The sequence below is a fragment of the Cebus imitator genome, unplaced genomic scaffold (genome assembly GCF_001604975.1).
Source record: "Cebus imitator isolate Cc_AM_T3 unplaced genomic scaffold, Cebus_imitator-1.0 Scaffold113, whole genome shotgun sequence".
In the NCBI taxonomy this organism is placed as follows: Eukaryota; Metazoa; Chordata; class Mammalia; order Primates; family Cebidae; genus Cebus; species Cebus imitator.
In genome coordinates, this window is record NW_016107428.1 from 742,175 (window position 1) to 767,478 (window position 25,304).

At 36.9% G+C, this 25,304-nt stretch overlaps 1 long non-coding RNA gene across 1 annotated transcript in view; it reads left to right on the forward strand.

Annotated features, from left to right (window-relative positions):
* Positions 1–25,304, forward strand: part of LOC108311314 — a 166,527-nt gene that overhangs the window by 57,987 nt on the left and 83,236 nt on the right. The window contains exon 3 of the long non-coding RNA XR_001828129.2: positions 7,573–7,674. This is a non-coding gene — a long non-coding RNA (uncharacterized LOC108311314). The remainder of the gene's footprint in view (positions 1–7,572; positions 7,675–25,304) is intronic.

Below are 25,304 nucleotides of genomic sequence, written 5' to 3' on the forward strand. Positions count from 1 at the left end.
TTTTCCTCTGCCAGGCTACATGAGGGAGCTCTATTCTTCTATTTTCTTCAAGTTTGTGAAAAGAAATAGTGTGCATTTAATAAAGGCTGTGGGTTAATTTCCAGGGCAAACCACTAGGTGGAGGCCCTGCCTAAAGAATGCATTTGAAGGCTGAGTCGCTCCAACCTGCAAGTTTCTTCTTCCAGATAAAAACGTGAATTGGGGGCACCAGGTGAAATCCTAATTTATCGAAAGGGCTCTGTAATCTTGCCTTGTTGTGGAACATGTTTCCTTTCTAACCGCTTTATCACTTCTCCATTTTCTTACTCATGAATTGCCCCAAATTTGGGTCATGCAAAGCCCCATGGTTCAGTACACTTATACACTAACTATAGGAATGTTTTTTACTCTTTAAAGACTTTTTGCCTCTGAATGCCAGAATGGCCAACTTTGTATTTATTCTCCATTTCATAAGCTTTAAGTGCTACCTGTCCGTGAAGAGTTTTTTTGTTTCTTGAAAGGAATCCTTGCCATCACAGGCAATCTCCCCAGTATGTGATTTTGAGTCTAAATAGTAAATAAACGGAGACAAATCTGAAGGTAGCTAGCCTCTCTTTCTGGGGGTGGAATTAAGTTTTTCTGACTGATACAGGTTACTCCGTAGCTAAAGGCACTTGGGACAGGCCTTATTTTTATTGGGAGGATTACTAGAAGCAAGCATACATTTACTCTGCCAATAAAACTCCATTAATTTAAACATATTATAGCTGGATCTCATTAGCTATTAACTCACAAATATTTGACATTTTTGTCAAATAAATCTTCACAGTTGAGATATACAAGTCAACCTACAATTCGGTTTACCTGCTTTTCTTTAGTGTATAAGAAAGCAAGAACTTTGCAGTTGACAAAGAATGACCTGTTTTCTAGCTTAGCCAGTTGAAGAATTGGGCTACACTAATGTTAGCTTTGGGAAAGTTTGATAGTGAGTAACCTCTGAGTCCCTCCTTGCTAGGCTGGCTAAGGTCAAGATGGTGGAAAGAAAACTGGAGGCTCTCTAGTGTTCTCCACATTCTGTTAGGGCCCCTGCCACTGTTCAGCTTCCCTTCACATCTGCACCCCTTGCAGTCAGGAGAAGGGGACGTGCTTGTCAGTTTGCCTGCTTGCCTACACCCCTGGTCCAAAGTCTGGGACGGGGGCCATGTTATCTTACCATCCTAGCTAACTGGACCAGAGGCGATTCTGTCAGAATTGACCAGGATAGAAAACATAAATGCCTATGATTTAGTAGCATCTAAATCTGGTGACACATTCTAAAGAATCACTAAGATAACTTTTCTGATAACTGTTGCTTTGTAATATAATAATAAAGAGGCAAAAATAGAGTGCTTTTGGGCATACTTGGGTTGAATGTTTATACATGTAATCCCCCCAAATTAAAAAAAATGCTAATGTCTTTCATTTAGCAGAAATTGCTCTGAATTTTCCAGTTACCTCAGCACCTGCAAGAGAAGTATTTTCTAATTAAATATCATAATGGTCTACTGAGAAAAGTCAATTAAACGTATCATTAATTTTATACTTATTAAGCATAAAATACCACTTTGAAGTTTGCAATTTTATGAAAAAAATTAAAAACAAGATTGTGTAAAGAGAGTCTTCAGAAGCATAACAGTGATATAGTTTTAGACCCAGATACGTGTTTTAAGATACTCTGCTCAGTTATTTTTAAATGTTCATAGTTTAAATCAGCTTTGAAAATTATTTAATATATATGGACCTATGTTGTTTTAACTTTAAAAAATGAATACTTAAAAATAGTTTTAGTTGGGCACAGTGGCTCATGCCTATAATTCTAGCATTTTGGGAGGCTGAGGCAAGAGCATTGCATGAGCCTAGGAGTTCGAGACCAGCCTGTGCCACATAGTGAGACTGTGTCACTACAAAAAAATAGAAAAATTAGCTGGCTATGGGGGTGCACGCCTGTAGTCCCGGCTACTCTGGAGGCTGAGCTGGGAGGATCGCTTGAGCCTAGGTATTTGAATGAAGTTACAGTGAGCTATGATTGCATTACTGCACTCCAGCCTGGGCGATGGAGTGAGAGACTCAATCTCTGAATATTAATAAGTAAATAAATAAAATACAAATAGTTAAAACTATTTTAGTTTTTAAATTGATCTGTTTTCTAGGTCAATATAGTGAAGTTTGTATTATCTTGTAATAAAAGCACAATTTGTTGGTCAGCAAATACATTTAAAAATATTAAGAAATATTAAGGGTGGGCACAGTGGCTCACGCCTGTAGTCCCAACACTTTGGGAGACTGAGGCGGGCAGATCACCTGAGGTTGGGAGTTCGAGAGCAGCCTGACCAACGTGGAGAAACCCTGTCTCTACTAAAATACAAAATTAGCCAGGCGTGGCGGTGCCTGCCTATAATCTGAGCTATTTGGGAAGCTGAGGCAGGAGAATTGCTTGGACTTGGGGGCAGAGTTGAGGTGAGCCGAGATCACGCCATTGCACTCCAGCCTGGGCAACAAGAGTGAAATGAAACTGTCTCAAAAAAAAAAATAATAATTCAGAAGTAGGTCTTAATAAGACCCACTTCTTCCAAGAAGCCTTTTGTGTTAGGCTTAGAAGAGCTCTTTACTGACTTCGAGCTCCCCGGACCACCCAGGGGGAAGTAATTAAGCTTTCGTCTCATACTCCTCTTTATTCTAACCACTACTAACATCTTAGCTTACCATGGGTAAGCCCCTGGTGCTCAGAGAGACTCCGAATTGTACTTGTTATATAGTTCCCTGATTCACAGACTACTAATAATTCTTACTAATATCTAGAAATTACCAAGAGAACAAATTGGTAGGTCCCTGAAAAAGAAAACATTCTACTTCTCTTGCTTGGATTATAGGCTATTCCTAGAGATTATTTCTTTATGCTTTCCAGTTATGTAACTTAAATAACCAAGAAAGGTATAATAAAAATTAATTAGTTAGAAAAATTTAAAAAATGCTAAAGCAACTAAAATTAGAATAAAAATAGGATAAAACAAGTAAAATGCAATCTTGATAAAGCCCTAAGAAGAATGGAGGTAAGAAAGCAGTATAAATAATTATGAAGAGGCAAAATAAACTCAGAACAATGAAAATAGAGTAAAAGACCAGGCGTGGTGGCTCACACTGGTAATCCTAGCACTTTGGGAGGCTGAGGTGGGAGAACTGCTTGAGCCCAGGAGTTCAAGACGAGCCTGGGCAATGAGGTGAAACCCCATCTCTGCAAAAAATTAAAAAAAATTAGCTCGGTGTGGAGGCGTGCACTTGTGGTCCTAGCTACTTGGAAGACTGAGGTGGGAGAATCACTTGAGCCCAGGAAGCTGAGGCTACAATATGCTGTATTCAGGCCACTGCACTCCACCCTGGGATCCAGAGTGAGACCCTGTCTAAAAAAAAAAANAAAAAAAAAAAACCAAAAAACAACAACAAAAAAAGAAAATACAATAGAAAAGTTAACACAAAAAGAATAAAAGAGTCAAAGAATAAATCCAGCTAAAATGGTTTTTTAAAAGTGAGTACAGATTTAGGTTTGTAAAAATCTAATCAGTTAAAGAGAATGTGCATTCAGCAATATTAGGAATTCTATGTTCTGGCCCATTATATGAAAACAATTTGGGCTAACTGGCTAAACCAGGCCTGTAAATTCTGGAGGCCTTGCAGGACTCTGTGGAAAGAACTCTAGGGCAGAAGACCCTCAGTGCTCTGAGGTAAAAGCTGGAAAGCAGCTTAAACCCATTAAGAAAAAACCCTTTTTTAGGCCTATTTAGGTCACAGGTCATGGTACAGTAGAAGACTCCTCAGAACAATTATCTAGTCCAATCTCCTTTCTATAGATCTGTGAACTAAAGCCGACATTGATGAAAAAGGTACAATTAAATTCTTATGTTGAATCTGTAACACCCAGTGTGGTGGTGTTTGGAGATGGGGCCTTTGGGAGATAATTAGAATTTGATGAGGTCATAAAGATGGAACCCATATGCTAGAGTTAGTGCCCTTGCAAGAGAGACTAGAGAGCTTGCATCTCTCTCCCTTCTCTCTTTCTCTTTGTGTGTACAAAGAAGAGGTCATGTGAGCACAAAATGAGATGGTGGCTACTTACAAGCTATGAGAAGAGGAGTTAGAACAAAATCTACCTTGCCAGCCGCCTGGATTATAGACCTCTCAGTATCTAAAACTGAGAAATAAAATTCTATTGTTTAATCAAAAAAAAAAAAAAAGAAAAAGAAAAACGTACAATTTCAGTGATGGTAGTAGAGAGAGGTGGAGCCACAGGAAACAGTTCTTGGCAGCACATTCTGATTGGGAGGCCTACACAACTAAAGTTTTATTAGCACCTTCTTGAGTAATCCTTGTTTTTTGTACTCAAAGTTTGGAATTGACAAAGGTTGTGTCTAATGTGTCCTAGGTGGCCATTTACCTCCCTGGGCACTTATTCCTTAGGCTGTCTGAGTATATCTAGTTGCACAATGGAGAAGTATCTGAGAACAGTGATTTCTTACAAAGACACAAGCAACCCTGCTGGCTTGGGGTGAGTCAATGTTGAGGCATAGGTGGAAAGTGGGGAAGGGTAGTCTTGCAGAGCCTTGCCTGGATTTGATGGGGCAGCTGGAAAGGGCCCTGAAGGGGGAAAAAGGAACAGAGTGGGCAATAATCCTGGACTGCCCCAGCTTCACTCAGCCTCCCAGGTGGTGCCTGGGGATCTCTGCAAGGCTGCTTGTGGGAAGAGAGCTGCAAACACAGAGCTGGTGCAGGTAGATCAAGGCAACTACTGTAAGACTCAAAGGGCTTGCAGGGTTCTTCAGTTGTGCCAGTTCTGGAGCAAGGGACTGTGTTAGTTTCCTGTAAGCTGCAGTAACCACTTATCACAAATTTATACAGTTCTGGAGGTCAAATATCTGAAATGAGTCTTACAAGGGCTAAACCAAGATATCAGCAGGGTGCATTTCTTCTGGAGGTTCTAGGGAAGAATATATTTCTTGTTTTCTTAGCTTCTAGAAACCACTTACATTCATTGGCTCATGACTTTCTTCTCCATTTTCAAGGCCAGCAACATAGCATCTTCAAATCTCCTCCCGACCCCTTTCGCTCTTATCTTTGCTTTTCTCTGACTCTCCTGTGTCACTCTTATAAGGACCTTTGTGATTATATTGAGCCCATTAGGATCATACAGGAACCTCTTCCCATGTCAAAATCCTTAACTTTATTGTATCCACAAAGTCTTTTTTGCCATGTTAATACAACACATTCACAGATTCCTTGAGGGATATCCTTGAGGGATATTACTCAGCTTACCACAAGAGTTGTTCATTCCCTGTCATTTCAGCAGATGTGTCCTTGTAGGAGAGCCCACACTGAAGATGTTCTTCAGCTCCTAGTGGGAGCTGGAGGCAGGCACTGACTTGTGATTTCATTAAACATAATGAGTGATTGAGCCAGCTGCTTTAGGACTAGCTTGTGACTCCACTTCCTCTTGGAAGTTTCAGCAGCTTAGGCTTCTAACTGCTTAGGCAGAAGGGAGCTGAGGATTGGCTAAAAGTTTTATAGTACCAGACATGTTAATTGAGCAAATTTATTCTTAGTACTTAATGGATACTGAATACTGTGCCAGCACAGCAGTAGAGCCCATTGGTGAATAAGATTGATTGCTCTCAGATATTAATTTTATTCATGTGCCCTCTCCCCTTTTGTGCTAGAATCTAAGCTACGTTAGAGAACATATTTTGTCTTAATCATTACTAAGTCCTGATGGCCAGCTTTTCAGGGATTTCAATGGTAAATTCTCAATAAATTCTTGCTGGTTTAGTAAAAGATAAGATCTTTGACCTCAGTGAGCTTATAGTTTAATGCATTGGACTAGAAGTTGGCTAATTATGGCCCTTGGGCCAAATCTGCCCCACTATTTGGTTTTGTAATAAAGTTTTATTGGAACACTGATGTGCTCATTCATTTACATATTGCCTTTGGCTGTTTTCCTCTATAACAGTAGAGTGGAATGGCTGTAACAGACTGTATTGTCACAATTTGGGGCTCAATATTTACTGTCTGGCTCTTTACAGAAAAAGTTTACCATCACCTGGGCTGACAAATGGTAGCCAAAAATGGTAACCAAAAATGGTAACTATATCGAGTATAATAAGATCTGTGATAGGATGCCTTAGGAGCTCATGGGACAGGCAACACTTTTGTTATTCTTGGAGCTTCCCATGCTTCAAAGGTCACACATTTACAGAGACCCTTTAGCGTATCAATCATCTGACCACGGTGGTTGTCATGGAGAACCCATTGTTCCAGCCTTCATATCCTTTTGGTTTCTGTAGGTTTATAGCTTTGTAGTCACCTATAAGAATCTTTGTTAAAGTGAGAACTCTAGTGTCTGGGATCTAGATTCTCTTGTGTGCACCATTCTGCCTTTTATTCTGAGGTCTCCCTACCTTTCTGTTGCATTGTTGAGGTGTAGGGTTTAGAGTCCTACTGTGTGTACATTTTTCTATTTCACCCCCCATGTCCTACAGTTGTTTCCTATTACCTCATCAGTTCTGTCTCCTTACCTTTCAGGTGATCTAACATAATCTAAGTTCTGTCTAAGTCTTCAAAAGATGTGGACATTTATAAAAGACTTCGGTTTCTAATTGTCTCCCATCAGAATCTCTAGGGCAAAGAATTACAAAGCCTGGTTACCAGTTTAAAAGTGGCATTAGGTGATAATGGAGATGAAAAACAAAAATGGCATTTTAGGAAATTATCTTGCCTGGTTTGCATTGGATTATATCCCAAAGGTAATACATTTTAAATAAGAGAATGGTTTTAAGGAAGAGAGTTTCATGCTCAGAACTCCCAGGATAATATTTAATATTTAGCAAGTGGTACATATATTAACCACACAGATTTAAACAATTATGTGGCAGTATGGATACTTACTGGCTAAGGATCAGCACGATTTGTATTTTGGAAGTTCATCTTTCAAGGGTAGAATGGATGGAAGGCATTCCCAGAAAATTAGAGGGAGGCTAGGAAGGAGGGTATTATGTTAGTCTAGGGAAGGGATAGCAGGGCCTCTACTTGGAAATTGACGGTGGGAATGGAGTAGGGTATACAGCATCCAACACCATTGTACATATGGAATCAAAGGGATTTGGTGAACAGTTGGATATCTAGAGTGAGGAAGTGGAAGAGGTGTGGATTGTTCATAGTTTACTGACTTCAGCAATGGGATGGTTGGTGGAACTCTTATGGTGAAGAAGCAAGTGTGGAGTATGTTAGGAAGATGTAAAATTAACCTTGGTTGGGGGATTGGACCTTCTGCTCTACCTCTGGAATATTACCTTTAATTGCTTAGTGATATGGTTTTGATATGTGTCCCCACTCAAATCTCATGTTCAGTTGTAATCCCCAATGTTGGAGGTGGGGTCTGGTGGGAGGTGATTTGACTTTGGGGACAGATTTCTTCCTTGTTACTGTTCTTGCAATAGTGAATGAGTTCTTGTGAGATATGGTTATTTAAAAATGTGTAGCATCTCCTTCTTTCTCTTCCTTCTGCTCCAGCCATGTGAAGTGCTTACTCCCCTTTGCCTTCTGCCATGATTGTAAGTTTCCTGAGGCCTCCCTAGAAGCAGAGCAGATCCTTCCTTTACAGCCTGAAGAACCGTGAGCCAACTAAACCTCTTTTCTTTATAAATTACCCAGTATTAGGTATTTCTTTATAGTAGTGTGAGAATTGGCTAATACAGAAAATTGGTACTAAAGTGTGGGGCATTGCCATAAAGATACCGAAAATGTGGAAGCAGCTTTGGAACTGGGTAATAGGCAGAAGTTGGAATAGTTTGGAGGGCTCAGAAGAAGACAGAAAGATGAGGGAAAGTTTGGAACCACCTAGAGACTTGTTGAATGGTTGTGACCAAAATGCTGATAGTGATGTAGACAATGAAGTCCATCTAGGCTGAGGATATCTCAGATAGAAATGAGAACTTATAGAAAACTAGAGTAAATGTCACTTTTGCTATGCTTTAGCAAAGAGTCTGGCTGTATTGTGCCTTGCTCTAAGGACCTGTGGAAGTTTGAACTTGAGAGAGATGATTTCGGATATCTGGTGGAAAAAATTTTTAAGGAGTAAGGTGTTCAAGACGTGGGTTGGCTGCTTCTAGCAACCTATCCTCATATACATAAGCAAAGATATGACCTGAAACTGGAACTTATATTTAAAAGGGAAACAGCATAAAAGTTTGAAATATTTGCAGCTTGGCCACATGGTAGAAAAGAAGAGCCCATTTTTAGGGGAGGAATTCAAGCAGGCTGCAGAAATTTACATAAGTAAAGAGGAGCCAAATGCTAATAGCCAAGAGAACTGGGAAAGGTCTTGAAGGCATTTCAGACCTTCTTGGCAGCCCCTCCTATCACAGGCCCAGAGGCCTATGAGGGGAAGAATGGTTTTTCCTTGACCAGGCCCAAGACTTACTGAAAAGCGCAGCCTTAGAACCCTGATCCCTGTGTCCCAGAAGCTCTAGCTCTAGCCATGGCCTAAGGAGCCCAGGTAGAGCTTGGACTGCTGCTCTGGAGGGTACCAGCTATAATCCTTGGCTGTTTCCACATGGTATTAAGTCTGTGGGTGCGCAGAATGCAAGAGTTGAGGCTTGGGAGCCTCTACCTAGATTTCAGAAAATGTATGAAAATGCTTGGATGTCCAGGCAGAATCCTGACTGAGAGGTAGAACCCCTGTGGAGAACCTCTACTAGGGTAGTGCAGAGGGGAAATGTGAAGCTCCTCGCAGACTCCCCACTGAGGCACTGCCTAATGGGTCTGTGAGAAGAGGGTCATAGTCCTCCAGACCTCAGAATGATAGAGCATGGTAGAGTCACCAGCAGCTTATACCCTCAGTCTGAAAAAGTCATAACCACTCAACACTAGCCCTTGAGAGCTGCTGCAGGGGCTGAATTCTGTAAAGCCACAGGGTAGGGCTGCCCAAGGCCTTGGAAGCCCACCCTTTGCAACACTGTGGGATGAGACGTAGAGTCAGAGGAAATTATTTTGGAGCTTTAAGATTTAATGACTACCCTGATTGGTTTCAGACCAGCATGGGGCTGGGAGCTGCCTTCTTTTTTTTTGTTTTTTCAATTTTTTGGCTGATTTCTCCCGTTTGGGATGGGAATATTTACTTAATGCTGTACCTTGGGAGCAATTAACTTGTTTTTGATTTTACAGGCTCATAAGTGGAAGTGATTTGCCTTGTCTCAGATGAGACTTTGAACTTTGGACTTTTGATTTAATGCTGAAATAAGTTAAGACTTTGGGGGACTGTTGAGAAGGGATTTTCGAAATGTGAGAAGGACATGAGTTTAGGGAGGGGTTGGGGGAGAATGATATGGTTTGGATATGTATCCCTGTCCAAATCTCCTGTTCAATTGTCATCTCCAATGTTGGAGGTGGGGCCTGGTGGGAGGTGATTGGATCTTGGAGACAGATTTCTCCTAGAGTACTGTTGTCACAGTAGTGAGTGAGTTCTTATGAGATCTGGTTGTTTAAAGTATGTAGCACATTCCCTTTCACTTTCTTTCTCCTGCTCTTGCCATGTGAAGTGCTTGCTCCCCTTTTGACTTCTACCATGATTCTAAGCTTCCTGAGGCTTCCCCAGCAGTCAAGCTGGTGCCAGAATCATGCTTTCTGTACAACCTGTAGAACCATGAGCCAATTAAACCTCTTTTCTGTATAAATTATCCAACATCGTCTATTTCTTTATAGCAGTGCAAGAACTAATACACTTAGTAAATGCCTCAGGTATAGCAGGGAAGAGAAGTCCTTTTATACAGAAATGGTCAACAATCCCTGTATCAAGTCCTGTTTTATGCAAGGGGTCTTGGAGGGTTGCATATTGTGATGGGGACATAACTGTTTTCTAAGTCACTTTCTGTTAGCCTGCCAGAATTTCTGTATGTGGATTTTATTTTATTAAATTTGGAGGCTTCTGGTATAATCTCTTTCTCCTCTATTTTAGGTCCAGATAGTTCTACGTAGCGTTTAAGATCACATAAAATCACAATAAAACCTTTCCATTCTCATTCTATTGAGTTACTTTAAAAAATTTTTTGTCCCTTCAAAATAAATTATATAAACCACATAAAACACAACACATGCTAGTTCCATTTACTGTGATTCTACAGAGAGAGATTTTTCTGACAGGACAATACAGATAAGAGCATAGGACAAAATTATAAGAAGAGAATATTTAAAACTTTTTCTTCTTCCTTCTTCTCCTCCCTTCCTTCCACAGTCTGTCCTCTTTTCCCTTTTCTTCCTCATCCTTCTCTTCCTTCTTCCCATATTAGTAAGTACTGATTATCATAACAGTAGCCTAAACACACTTCTCTGCCCAGTATTCCCAAAATAGCAAATAGAAGAGAGGTTAAGTAATGCATTTATTTAAAAAATCAAATTATGAAACCTATTCAAAACTTTTCCAATAAAATTTTGATTCTGATTCAGTCCAAATTCTTTTTTATTTAAGTGGTTGGCTCAAACTTAGGAGCTCTTCAGGGAGTAAAATGAAATATTAAAAAGCAAAATTCTTCTGGCAATTTAACAATACTAGAGCTTGCTGTTTTTGTCTTTCCATTAGATCTAAAGCCAATGTCCTTTTAGTAAATGTGCTTTTAGAGACAGTTTTATTATTATTTTTTAATTAAGAAGTTTTATTTATATAGAAATTTTAGTTTTAGAAAAATCGAGCAGAAGGTACAGAGTGTTCTTGTAAAGTCCATGTCTGCACACGCATACAATCTACCCCACTATCCACATCCCGCACCACAATGGTACATTTGTTATAATCAATGAACCTGTGTTGCCACATCATCACCCGAAGTTTACATTAGGATTTTCTTGGTATTGTACATTCTATAGGTTTTGACAAATGTCTAGTGGCACGTATCTACTACTATAGAGTCATACAGTTCCCTAAAAATCATCTGTGTTCCACTGATTTTTCCCTTCATCCCTACTAAACCCTGCAACTACTGATCTTTTTCTATAGTTAACCCTTTTCCAGAATGTCATATAGTTGGATTATATAGCATATAGCTTTTGAAGGTTGGCTTCTTTCACTTAGTAATACATATATAAGTTTCTTCCATGTCTTTTCCTGGTTTGATAGCTCATTTCTTTTTAGTGCTGAGTAATATTCCATTGTCTGATCTTCCATCATTTATTTATCCATTTACTTACAAGGGACATCTTGGTTGTTTCCAGGTTTTGGCAATTATGGATAATGCTATTATAAATATCCATGTGCAGGTTTCTGTGTGGACATAAGTTTTCAGTTCATCAGAGTAAATACCAAAAAGTGCAATTCCTGGGTCATATAGTAGTTTACTTTTTAAAAATCTAAGAAATACTTAGTGCTCTTCAATAAACCCTGGTAATGACTAGGCAAGTTAACTCATCCAAAATAACTTTATGGAGCAGATGTTAAATATAATTGCACTTAATGTTCAAATTATATTTAAATACAATTATAATTAAATATTTAAATATAATTATAATTTTTTTTTCTAATTTTACTTTAAGTTCTGGGATACATGTGCAGATGTACAGGTTTGTTACATAGGTATATACGTGCCATGGTGGTTTGCTGCACCTATCAACCCATCATCCAGGTTTTAAGCCCCATATGCATTAGATATCTGTCCTAATGCTTTCCCTCCCCTTGCCCCTCACCCCTTGACAGTCCCTGGTGTGTGATGTTCTCCTCTCTGGGTCCATGTGTTCTCATTGTTCAACTGCCACTTATGAGTGAGAACATGTGGTGTTTGGTTTTCTGTTCCTGTATTAGTTTGCTGAGGATGATAGCTTTCCAGCTTCGCCCATGTCCCTGCAAAGGTCATGATCTCATTCCTTTTTATGACTGCATGGTATTCCAGGGTATATATATACCACATTTCCTTTATCCAGTCTATCATTGATAGACATTTGGGTTGGTTCCATGTCTTTTTTAAATAAATTTACAAATATGCAATTATGATTAAATGTTTCAGAATCTTTCATATTCCAAAATGTTGGTTTTCTACAATGACTAGGATGTTCTTGAACAGGAAATTTTGTCCCAAGTCAACAGTTATTTGATGACTATGGATCAGAGGTAGGGGAAATGAAATGTATTGACCTGTAAGTGTGTAGCAGTCAATGTAAAGTTATCTTTTGAGAGAGAAGACACCTTCCTCACATGCACTTTAGTCTCATTTGTGGGCATATATAAGCCACTGCATTTTATTTCTTACAAATGCTTTTCATTTTTTATCTTGTGCTTAATTTCTTAGACAACTCATTTCTTCCTTTTTTTTTTTTTTTTTTAAGTTTTTTGAGATATTTAATTGAATAATATTTTACATGCGATAAACTGCAGCCATTGGAGGAATATAGTACATAGATGAATCTTGACATCAGGAAAACCACAGTCACAATCAAGTTACATAACATTCCCATCACCTCAAACGTTTCCTTGTGCTCTTTTGCAGTCCAAACTTCCCTCTGCCCAGCCTAGGAAACCCACTCATCTGTTTTTGTCATTATAGATTAATTTTGAGTTTTCTAGAATTTTTTAATAAATGGAATCACACACATTGTATATTCTTTGATTTTTTTATACTCATGCATGATGCATGTATCAGAAATTTGTTGCTTTTTAATTGCAGATTAGTAGTTCATTGTATAAATATACCATATTTTATTTATCCAGTTTTTGGACATTGGCTGTTGTGAATAATGCTGCTGTAAAAATTTGTGGGCATGTTTTCATTTCTCTTGGGTACATATATCTAGGAGTTGGAGTTGAATGGCTGGATCACATAGTAAATATAATACAACTTGTGCTTTAAGTATTTGTATGTATTTTAAAGACATTAAGAAAGAAAACTTTTATGGGACACGATGGCTCATTCCTATAATCCTAGCACTTTGGGAGGCTGAATTGGGAAAATTGCTTGAGGCCAGAAGTTCAAGACCAGCCTGGGCAACATAGTGAGATCCCATCTTTACAAATAATAGAAAAAGTTATTCTGGCATGGTGGCATGAGCCTGTAGTCCTAGCTACTCAGGAGCCTGAGGTGTGACAATTACTTGATCCTAGGACTTCTAGGTTTCTATGAGCTATGATTGCATCCACACTCTCTAGCCTGGATGACAGAGTGAGACCCTGTCTCAAAAAATAAAACAAAAAAAAATTGGTTCTTATAATAACCAAATTTTTATTATTTGGATGCTTTTTGTTTATTCTTAAAAGATCTGTGTTTAACTCTGTCAAATTCATTTAATCTGAAGAATTTTCTTTTAGCATACCTATTAGTGCAGATCTTCTGGAAATAAAGTCTTAGTTTATTTTATACGAAAGTGGTTTTTTAACCTTTATTTGTAAAGGATGTAGAATTCTAGGCTGACAGTTTCCTTTCAGCAATTTAAAGCCAATTATACTGTTTTCTGGATCTCATAATTTCTGAAAAGTTCATGGTTATTTGAATCCTTGTTTCCTTTCTGCAATATGCTTATTTCTGATTGTTTTCACTTTTTTTCTTTTTGTGTTTGGGGGTTTAGCAGTTTGACTATGATATGCCTAGATGTGGTTTTAGTAATGCTTATCCTGCTTAGTGTTTGCTCAGGTTCTTGAATGTGTGAATCAGTATGTATGTCCTTTACCATATTTATAATTTTTCAGCTATTCTTTCTTTGAAAAGTGTTTCCTTCTCTGTTCTTTCTTTTCTTCTTTTGGACAAAAATTACACATATTCTATATATTTTGAGATCTCTCCACAGGCTTCCGAGGTTCTGTGTATTATTTTTCAATTTTCTCTCTGTCTTTTTCAGATTGAATAATTTTTATTGATTTATTTTCAAGTTTATTGAATATTTCCTCCATTATGTTCATTTGTGACTTTAAGCACATTCAGCTAATTTTATTTCAGATTTTGTACATTTTAGTTCTAAAATTCCAATTTACTTTCCGTTTTCTATTTCTCTGCCAAGATTTCCACTTTTTGTTTCATTTAAACATATTTTTCTTCAACTTATGAACATAGTTTTAATAGCTTCTTTAAAGTCATTGTCTGATAATCTCCAAATCTGGGTCATTTTAGGTTGACATCTAATATTTATCTTTCTTCATGAGAATGGCTCATATTTTCCTGGCTTGTTATATTTCAGATAATTTGGGATTGTATCCTGAATGTTGTGAATATATGTGTCAAGATGTTATGTACGTTTTAATCAACTCAAAAGTGTTGATGTTTTTGTATTACTAGGCACTTAACTTGATTAAATGCAGACTGGAAAGTCTGTCTCACTTGCAGTGGAGGTTTAGATCTCAGATTAGTTTAGTTTTAGAGGAGCTGTTTGAGTATACCCAGCACGTATGTTTCAGAATTCTTTTGTTTGTTTGTCTGTCTGTTGAGATGAGTCTTACTCATCACGTAGGCTGGAGTGCAATGGCGCAATCTTGGCTCACTGCAGTCTCTGCCTCCTGGGTTCAAGTGATTCTTCTGCCTTAGCCTCCTGAGTAGCTGGGATTACAAGCACCCACCATCATGCTAGGCTAACTTTTGTATATATGTAGTGATGGGATTTCATCGTGCTGGACAGGCTGGTCTTGGACTCCTGATCTCAGGTGATCTGCCCACCTTGGCATTCCAAAGTTCTGGGATTATAGGCCTGAGCCATTACACCTGGCCTGTTTCAGAATTCTTACTCATCATTTGGCACCCCCTTCTTTAGATTTCTACCCACCAAGACTGCCTCTTCATTTTTTGGTGACTGTGGATTCTCCAGGCTCAATTGTTCAGTCCCTGCATGGTGGAAGGCTTTCTTTCAGAGCATTAGACTCCCCACATAATGTCATCATTGCAATTTGTCCTCAGACCAAAGGAGCAAAAATTCAAAACCCATTATATTTCAATTTCTTCACTCAAGTTTTGAAGTCTCATCAAAATTTGCCTGTCTTGCTCATTCTGCAGAGACCACAGTTAGGCTTTCTTTCCTTACAGTATTTTCTCTGTTTTTTTTAGTCATCTATTAGAGGATCATTCTATTAGGGACTTTCTCTACCATACAGTAGGGTCATCTCTTTCCTTTATTTTTAAATTTCTTTCTTCAACTATTTACTAAATACTGTAGCAGTTTTCAGGAATTTCAAGAGGCAGAAGGCATAGTAATTGAAATATGGACCACAGAATAGAAAGACTGGATTTGCATAGTGATTCCCCACCTTAATCACCCAAAGACCATGTGCAAGATATTTACCATCTATCTTTGTCCATTTGTGTTGCTATAAAGGAATGCCTGAGGCTGGATACTTTATAGAGAAAAGAGGTTTATTTGGCTCATCCTTCTGCAGGCTGTACCTGAAGGATGGTGCCAGCATCTGCTTCTGGTGAGTGCTTCAGGCTGCTTTCACTCATGGTGGAATGGGAAGGGGAACCAGCATGTTCGGTGATCACAGGGTGAAAGAGAGAAAGAGAAAGGGGGAAGAAGTTCCAGACTCTTTTTTAATTAAACAGTGCTTATGGGAACAAATAGAGAGAACTTACTCATTATCAGGAGGACAGCACCAAACCATTCATAAGAGATCTATCCACATGTATCAAAGATCTCCTTTTAGGCCTCATTTCCAACACTGGGGATCAAATAGGATTTGGAGAGGTCAAATATTCAAACTATACAAGCATTTATTTCTTTACCTGTTAAGAAAATATTGAAAAAGGTAATGTGGAATTCTAAACAATGCATTTCAAATGGCAGGGGCATACTTAGTTTCTCCTACTTTGGGTAGCTCCAGCAAGTAAGGGAGGTTACATATACTAGATAAATATAATACAAAGGGAAAAACATTTTAGCAGAGGATTATAGAGAGAAACAATGAAGAACGCTCTATTGCATTATGGAAAGAAATAAGGAGGAGATGATCTGTATTAAGCCTTATAGGAAGAGAAAGGAGACAGACTCAAAAGCACAGAGATTCCAAAGCAAATGGCATATTTGAGACACTGGAATAAGATGTTTTATGTAGAGTGAAGACATCAAAAGATACTAGGGGAGGAAATAAAAATTGGCTTGGCTGACTCATTCAGTGTCTTGGACTTGATCTTGGATGTCATAAGGAAACATTAAGAAATTTTAAAATAGGGAATTGCCATAACTATTATTTTGGAAAGATAATTTTGTTACAGTAAGACCAGGGGATGGTAAGATTGAAGATAGGGAAATTAGTTAGGAATTTCTTATATATCAATAGCTACCATTATAAATATCTCATTAATATTAAGATAATTAGTAGTATTAGTCATAACTACTAAGACACTGGGCTAACCTTTCAAACATATCATTTGTTTTTTACACAATATTTAATTTTACAATAATCTACAGAGATCAATATGGCTATCAATCTCATTTTACCAATTAGGAAGTTTAGGCTCAGCAAAGCTAATTAACATGCCCAAGATCACACAGCCAATAAGAAATCATGGTAAAGAACTGAATCAAGTTCTGCCTGACCCTAGAAGTTCAAGTTAAAAATGGTGAAAACATGAAGTAGAACAGAGGTAGAAAAAAATATTTCCTTTGTATTTTTTGAATAAGATCTGGTACTGGAAGCCTCAGAATCATTCTTTTCAAGCTCTACGTTATGTCTTATTGGCTGTCTTTCAGATACAAGTCATTTTAACTGGTGTGAGATGATAGCTCATTGCAGTTTTGATTTGCATTTATCTGATGATTAATAATGCTGATCACCTTTTTATATACTTGTTTGCCATTTGAACGCCTTCTTTTCAACAGTGGTTCTTCACCAATTATTCCATAATAGCATCTTAAATCTGTGGCAGCCAAAAAGAGCTGCATAAAAGAAACGATGCCTGCTTGAAAAGAATGATTCTGAGGCTTCCCAAACAAGATCTTATTCAAAAAACACACAAAATATATTTTTTTCTACCTCTGTTCTACTTCATCTCCTTCACCTGCTGCATTGTTTCGTATGCAGATACATATATGTTTATATACTAGTCATATACATATATAATACACACATACATGTACATATATATGACTGAATGTGTTTGTGTATATATATATATGTATGCATATATAAAACACATATAATATACAGTGTTTTATAAGCGTAATTCATCAATGTAATCATAAAGCACTTTTACTTTTGTTTTCTTATTGTCCTTTTGAGTCTTATCTGGAATGCTCGTTTTTCCTTTGCCCTAGATGAAAACACATTTAGGTCTTATGCTTTCTCTAGTCACGTCAAGTCACAAAAGACCATCTCAGCCCGTGAATAATCATGTTCAGTCTGAAGAAACAATAAAAAAGTCTGGATTTGATTTAAAGGTGAGGCTTTGTCTTGTCATGTTGGCCTTGCTTCAGAAGAGGAACAGTTGGTTTCATGTCTCTTTCCTTATTTATAGCTGCCACGTGTTCTTTCTCATCTCACGAGATTTGTCTTTCTCACTCCCCTGGGTTACAGTATGCTTTCCCCCACTTCTGTCTCATGCTTTGATATCAGTCTTTTTGTATTCTACTAGTCCGATATATAAAAATATCTCATTGTTGGCTGGGCCAACTTTGGTTTGAAGGTAATTCTGGCTTCATTAAGTGAGTTTTGAAGTATTTTCTCTTCTTCATTTTTTTTTTTTAAGACTTTGAGGAGGATTTGTGTCCATTCTTTGGAAGTTCGGTAGAATTTACTACTGAAACCATCAGGTCCTGAAATTTTCTTCATTGGCACGTTTTGAATTACTGATTTAATCTTTCTAAATAAATTTTCTATTTCTTTATGATAGTGTCTTGGTAGGTTGTGTGTTTCCATAAATTTATCAATTTTTTTTTTAGGGTATCCAATTTGTTGTTTGATAGCTGTTTCATAATAGTTTCTTAAGATCTTTTGTATTTCTGTGGTATCAGTTGTAGTATTTCCTCTTTCATTTTTGTTTTTTTGAGTTTTTTCTTTTTTCTTAGTTATATAGCTATTTGTCAATCTTATCTTTTAAAAAACCAACTATTATTGTTACTGATCTTTTACATTCTTTTTCTAGTCTCTTTGTTTATTTCTGATCTGATCTACATTGTTTCCTGCTGCAAATTTTGAGCTTGATTCTTTCTTTTTCTAGTTCCTTTAGGAGTAAAGTTAGGTTGTTTATTTGAGATCTTTCTTTTTTAGTACATAGATGTTTATCCCTATAAATTTTCCTTTTAGAATTACTTTTCCTGTATTTTAAAATTTTTGGTATTTTGTGTTTCCATTTACATTTGATTTAATCATTTAAAAAAATTCTCTTTTAATTTCTTCTTTGACCTACTTGTTGTTCAGGAATGTTATTTAATTTCCAAGTATTTGTAAAATTTTCAAAATTCTTTCTGGTATTCATTTCTAGCTTTACATCATTGTGATCAGAAAAGATACTTGATATACTTTGTCTTTCCCAAATTGTTAAAATTTATTTTGTGACTAACATATGATCGATCTGGAGAATGTTCCCTGTGTTTGAGAAGAGTGTGTATTCAGCTACTGTTGGATAGAATGTTCTGTATATGTTTGTTAAGTTCATTTGGTCTATAGCATTGTTCATGCCCACTGTTTCTTTATTGATTTTTTTTTGTCTATATAATCTATGCATTGTTGAATGTGGGAATATTCACATTTGAAGTCCCCTACTATTATTGTATTGCTGTCATTTTCTCCCTCTGTCTCTTAGTATTTGCTTTATATACTTAGATGCTCTTATGTTGAGTTATATCTATTTATAATAGTTATTTTTTTTCATGAATTGAACCCTTTATCATTATATAATGACCTTCTTTATCTCTTGTGACAGTTTTTGACTTCAAATCTGTTTTGTTTTATGTAAGTACAGGTACTCCTTTCTCTTTTGGTTTCTATTTGCATGAACTGTCTTTTCCAATCCCTTCACTTTCAGCCAACCTCTCTTCTAAAGCTAAAGTGAGTTTCTGTTATAATCAATGTATAGTTGGATTTTTTTCTTTCTGTACATCAGGCATCCTGAGTCTTTTGATTGGAGAGTTTAATTGATTTGCTTTAAAAGTAATTATTGATAGGTAAAGGACTTATCATTGACATTTTGTTAATTGTTTTTGGATTTTTTTTTTTTTTTTGAGACAGAATTTTGCTCTCGTCGCCCAGGCTGGAGTGCAATGGCATGATCTCATTTCATTGCAACCTCTGCTCCAAGGTTGAAGTGATTCTCCAGCCTCAGCCTCCCAAGCTGTGATTACAGGTGCCTGCCACCATGCCCAGCTAATTTTTGTATTTTTAGTAGAGACGGGGTTTCACTATGTTGGTCAGGCTGGTTTCGAACTCCTGACTTCAGGTGATCTGCCCCACCTCAGCCTCTCAAAATGCTGGGATTACAGGAGTGACCCACCACACCTGGCCCTGAATGTTTTATAGTTTCTTTGTTTCTTAATTTCTCCCTTGCTGTCAACCTTTGTGATTTGATGATTTTTTAAATAGTGTTACACTTCGATTTAATTCTCTATTTATTTGAATGTACTACCAGGTTTTTTTCATAGTGGTTTCCAGGAGGTTTACGTAGAACATCTTATAATTATACCAGTATTTTATGCTGATAATATGTAACTTTATCTAGATACTGTGCACTTAACAAAAACTACATGTTTACCTCGCCCTCTACATTTATGTTACTGATGTCATAATTTATACCTTTTAATATTGTATTTCCATTAACAAATTATTATAGAGTAATTTTTAATACTTTTGTATTTTAACTTTTATATTAGAGCTAATAGTAATTTATGCCCCACCATCACCATATTAGAGTATTCTGAATTTGACTATACTGTTATCTGTATAGGAAATTTTATACTTTCATATGTTTTCATGTGGTTAGTTAGCATCCTTTCATGTTAACTTGAAGGACTCTCTTTAGTATTTCTTGTATGGCAGGTTTAGTGGTAATGAACTTCCTTAGCTTTTGTTTGTCTGGGAAAGTCTTTATCTCTCCTTTATTTCTGAAGGGCAGCTTTTTGGGGTAAATTATTCTTGGTTGACCATTATTTTATTTTAGTAGTTAAAGTTATCATCCCACTTTTTCTTAGCCTGCAAATTTCTTCTAAGATACTTGCGAATAGCCTTATGGAACTTTCGTTGTATGAGATGATTTTTTTTTCTTACTGCTTTCAAAATTCTCTTTTTGCCTTTGATTATTGAAAGTTTTATTATTGCAATATGACTTATGAAGTTCTTTTTGAGTTGACCTTACATGGAGACTTACGAGTTTTAGGAACCTGGATGTCCGTAATTCTCCCAAGATTTGGAAAAATTTTTAATTTTTTTTTTTGTTTTTTTTTTTTTTGAGATGAAGTCTCGCTCTGTTGCCCACGTTAGAGGGCGGTGGCATGATCTCGGCTCACTGCAACCTCCACCTCCCAGGTTCAAATGATTCTTCTGCCTCAGCCTCCCAAGTAGCTGGGACTACAGACATATGCCACCATGCCCGGCTAATTTTTGTATTTTTAGTAGAGACAGAGTTTCACTATGTCGGCCAGCCTGGTCTTGAACTTTTGACCTTGTGATCCACCCACCTTGGTCTCCCCAAAAGCTGGGATTACAGGCATGAGCCATCTCACCCAGCCAGATATATATATATATATATATATATATATATATATATATATATTTAAATAGGCTTTCTGGTTATTTTTCTGGCTATTTTTCCTTCTGTATACCTTCTGGAACTCTCATAATTTGAATATTGTTTACCTTGGTGGAGTCCCATAATTCACAAATGTTTCTCCATTGCTTTTCATTTTTTCTTTTTCTCTTCTGAATGGATAATTTCTAATGATTTGTCTTCAAGTTCACAGACTCTTCTGCTTGATCAAGTCTGTTGTGGATGCTCTCTATTGCAATTCTCATTTCATTCATTATAGTTTTCAGCTTCAGAATTTCTGTTTGGTTCTTTCTATTGATTTCTGTCTCTGTGTTAAACTTCTCATTTTGTTTATATATTCTTTCATTATTATCTTCCTGATTTCAATGTATCTTTTCTTAGAACTCACAGAGCTTCCTTAAAACAATTAATTTGAATTCTTTATCCTGGAAATTTTAGATCTTCATCTTTGGGGTTTGTTACTAAAAAATTATGTCTCTTTGGTGTTGTCATCTTTCTTGATTAAAAATTTTTTTTTGTAGTCTTGTGTTGATGTCTGTACATTTGATGGATCCAGTTAACTCTTCCTGGTTTTATGGATTGGTTTTGGTGGGGAAAGACCTTTTTCTGTGGGTAGATATGAGGGTGCCAGCTGGGTTGAGTGTGTCAGTTACAGTTCTGGGAAAGACCCAGTGGTATAGTATCTGTGCATCTCTGTCACCTCTGATCAGCATCATTGAAGATTTTAGGAGTTCTCAATGGCCAACGTTGGGGTATCTTCAGTAGCAGCAAGGGCTATTGGTGTAATTGGTAGAAGGCTGCTGAGGACTTCTTGATCTCTTTTCTTTGTTGTCTGTTTCTCATGGGGGATTTCATGGCTGATGGGATTCCTCTTGGTTTCAGGTTCAATTCATAGGTGCCTTTGTGCTAGCTAGCCCATGTGTCAGTCGCTAGCCCACAGTGGTGGTAGCTTCAGGGTGTGAAGTGCACATGGAACAGCCATGGAGCTGAGGTTAGGATCACAGACATTTGTGGAATGACAGTGGCCATAGGGTCCAGGGCATCGGATAGCCAGCCCACAGTGGTTGTGGCTTCAGGAATTGAGATGGCGATACATGCTGAGCAGCCATGAAGTTGGGGTTGGGAGAATAGGTATGCATGGAGAGACAGTGGCTCTAGGGTCTGCGTTGCTGCTGAAGGAAAGTAAGTAGCATCCTAGATTGTCTTAACTTAAAAAAGATTTTACAGGGGGACCTTGTTTCAATGTTTCACCCAATAATCCCAGTGGTAAACAACTTAGTGATGGCTTCAGATATGAGCTTTTTCAAGCTTGAGACTAGGTCTCCCTTTGATTGCTAAGAAAGCATGTTACTCATCATTACTAGAACTTTCAGCTATATTCAAGAAAATGTATAGGACATTCCAGAGATCATTAAATGCTAGCTTTCATGAGAGTTTCATTTGAATTCTGGTTGAATCCAGTATTTCAAGGACCCTGGCTAAATTTACAAACAAATTATATAGGAAAACAAAAAAATTTTTATAAATAAATTTTCTTTTCCCTTGTATATTTATATTCATTATATCCTTTTCCTCCATCTGCCTTTGTCCCACCACTGGTCTGAGAATGAGGACGTAAACAACTGGGGTGGTAAGAACTGAGTTTTGCATAGGTGTATTAAAAAAGGAAATGTTATGATTTATGTCTTAAAGTGAAGCAGCATATGCATATTCACTGCCTCTTCTGCACCCTGCTGCCCTACCACCAGCTGAATAATTAGGTCTCTCTGTGTATGACTTAACCCAGATCACTCAGGTGACAACTTCTGCAATTTTATATGAATGTATTAAAAGGGAAACCTTGTATACTTTAAATGTATAATGAAAAGTAAGCATCTGGGTCAGCACACTGATATTTCTTGGAGAGAAACCATAGCAATATTTGGGCTCATAAAGCATCAGTGACACTGATATTTTCCATATGGCTTGCAGAGATTGTCAAGCTTAGGTCAGGGGTTCTGCTTACATCACATAAAAATAAACAAAAGCACTCCTTTTTTACTCAGTGTAAATGTTTTATTATTATATTGATTTTAGTAATTTAGGAGCATTTATAATCAGCATATTCCCAGCCACTTAATGGGATCATAATTATAAATGCTACTTTCTCCAAAAATAAAAGGAAGGGACAATGTCTTCTTTTCTACTTATCAAATATGAATTTTGGATTATTTTCAAAAGAAAAATTCTATACTCAAAAGTGATACTTTATTTATTGAGCAACTGTTTATTGAGTGTTTGCTGGGTTCCAGATATGCCATGTGTTGCTAATATAACTGTGCCAATGCCATCATGTTTGCCTAGGGAGGAAAAAAGAATCTGGATCATTAATTATGCAGAAAACCTTTTGATTACAGCTGTGGTAAATGCTTCCAAGGAAAAGTTTAGGTTATAAGGAGAGCATGTGGTAGGTGGAGAGGCTGAGGAAGAATTATGTCTTACTGTGGCTGAAAAAAGAATCTAGTTATCAATCCCTAATATTGTAGAAGAGAGTAAGCATATCCTGTCTGGATGCCTCTCTTTGCTACTGACATACCAAAGGAAAATAAGGGAAGTCTTTGCCTGAGGAAAGTGAAACAAGTACAGACAATGCATGGCCATTAAAGGTCTCTCAGGACTTTTCAGTCAGAATGAAATGCTTCTTTTGGACCAGGTAATATGAAAGTATGGTTCATGGACCACCTACAGCCAAATCCTCTGGATCCTGGTTAAATATCCAGATTCTTAGACCTAGGTTAGCTGAATCTAAATAGGGGCTGCCTAGGGGTCAGCATGTTAAATAAGCTTCCCAGGTGATTCAAATGTTCTCTGCAATTTTAGAGCTTTTGCACTGATTTAGATTCTCATGATTATTAGACCCTCAAATGTCCTCCTTGCCCTGTCATGTTTGTTCCTGAATCATTTCTGGGATTGCTTCAAAGGAAATGTAAAGTAAAGCCATTGGTCAGACATTTGGAAGCAGCATGGAGCCAAGCTAATTCCACATGAAATTGAAATCCTTACAGTGTGAAACAGTGGAATGAGAAAAGAACTGGAATCCAAAACTTGTGTTTGAATTCTGGCTGTCACTCACTATTTATGGCTATGGAAAGTAGTTTCTCTTCTATGATTTTGTTTGCTTGTTCATAAAATGATCAGCATTTCCCAAACTTTGGTCAATTTAATACTACCTTCAAAATAGTACCACCTGCACTGTTAGTAGTATTTTAAAAAAATACTTAAGTTTAATTTTAAAAGGAGCTTTGTCATTATCATAAATGGAAAACCAACATTATTTACCATAATTAGAAAGTTTTAACTATAAAATATATAACAATTAAAAATGTTTTAAAAGTTTATTTCAGAAATTTTAAAATAATTTTATCTACTGCTAATGATATTGTTATACTTTTGGAAATAGTGAATTTAATGATAGTTAAGACTATTTTCTGTTTTATAGATCTAAGTATTTATTAGAGTGTAGTGCAAAAGGTTATTTCATTATTTCTAAGGGGAAGGGGAATCCAAGTTTATGAAGCAATTTCTGAAAAATCAACTTTGGGTGATTATCAGACAAAAATTTTGTAATAAAAGTTGTCGAAAAATAATGGCTTTTCCCCTTCCTCTAAAAATGGCTTTTAAATGCTACTCTAATATTTAATTAAATGCTTACACTGGGTATGTAGCATTTAAGCAGGAAATATTTTCTTAATAACATCTGCTAACCCCATCTGTTTCTATTTTCAAATCTTTAGAACTAAATTGGAATTAGAAAAAAATTTACAATTTTAAGAGAAATAAAATTCCAAGACTGTTCACAGTACACTCGTTGTGCTTTCTTTAGGTTACTGCGTATGTAGTGAGGATGGGGAAAGTTGGGATGTAGGTGTTTGCGGTGATGAATCTGAGGGTAGTCCTTCTAAAGGGATACTTCCTAATAATTTCAGATTGTACTGTAGAGTTTTACACTGACCTTTTCACATTATTTATTTTAATTATGGGGAGGGGACAGCTTCCATTAAGACTTGCTCCAGTGGTCATCACTAAAGATATTTATTATGGTTGTGTACAAAATAATTGGTTAATTCAGTAGGAAAAAAAGGATAATCAAAACTAGCTATCGCAAAGAGTATTATTGTAAAGAGTAATAGTTAGTTTTGATCATCTTTTTCTTTTCCCATGAGACTAATCTTGTCCACTAGCAGCATTGAAGTAAAGATGAACACAAATGCATCTCATTTTGATGTAGTGTTCTACCAAACAGAATGAAAAGACTGTCTCCTCTCCTGGGAAGAGGGCAGAACAACCTTGCCTTTTTCAGAGATCTGTTATAAACATAAGCAAATGAATGGATTGGAAGTGTTTTTGAAAAGCTGTAAAAGGCTAAAACGTAAGCGATTATATTTTGTGTTTTTTCATCCAAGAGCTCAATAAGAAGTTTATAAGAACAGCCTTGTCTTGTCTTTTTTCCTTCCTTCCTTCCTCCCTCCCTCCCTCCCTCTTTCCTTTCCCTTTCTTTCTTTCTTTCTTTCTTTCTTTCTTTCTTTCTTTCTTTCTTTCTTTCTTTCTTTCTTTCTT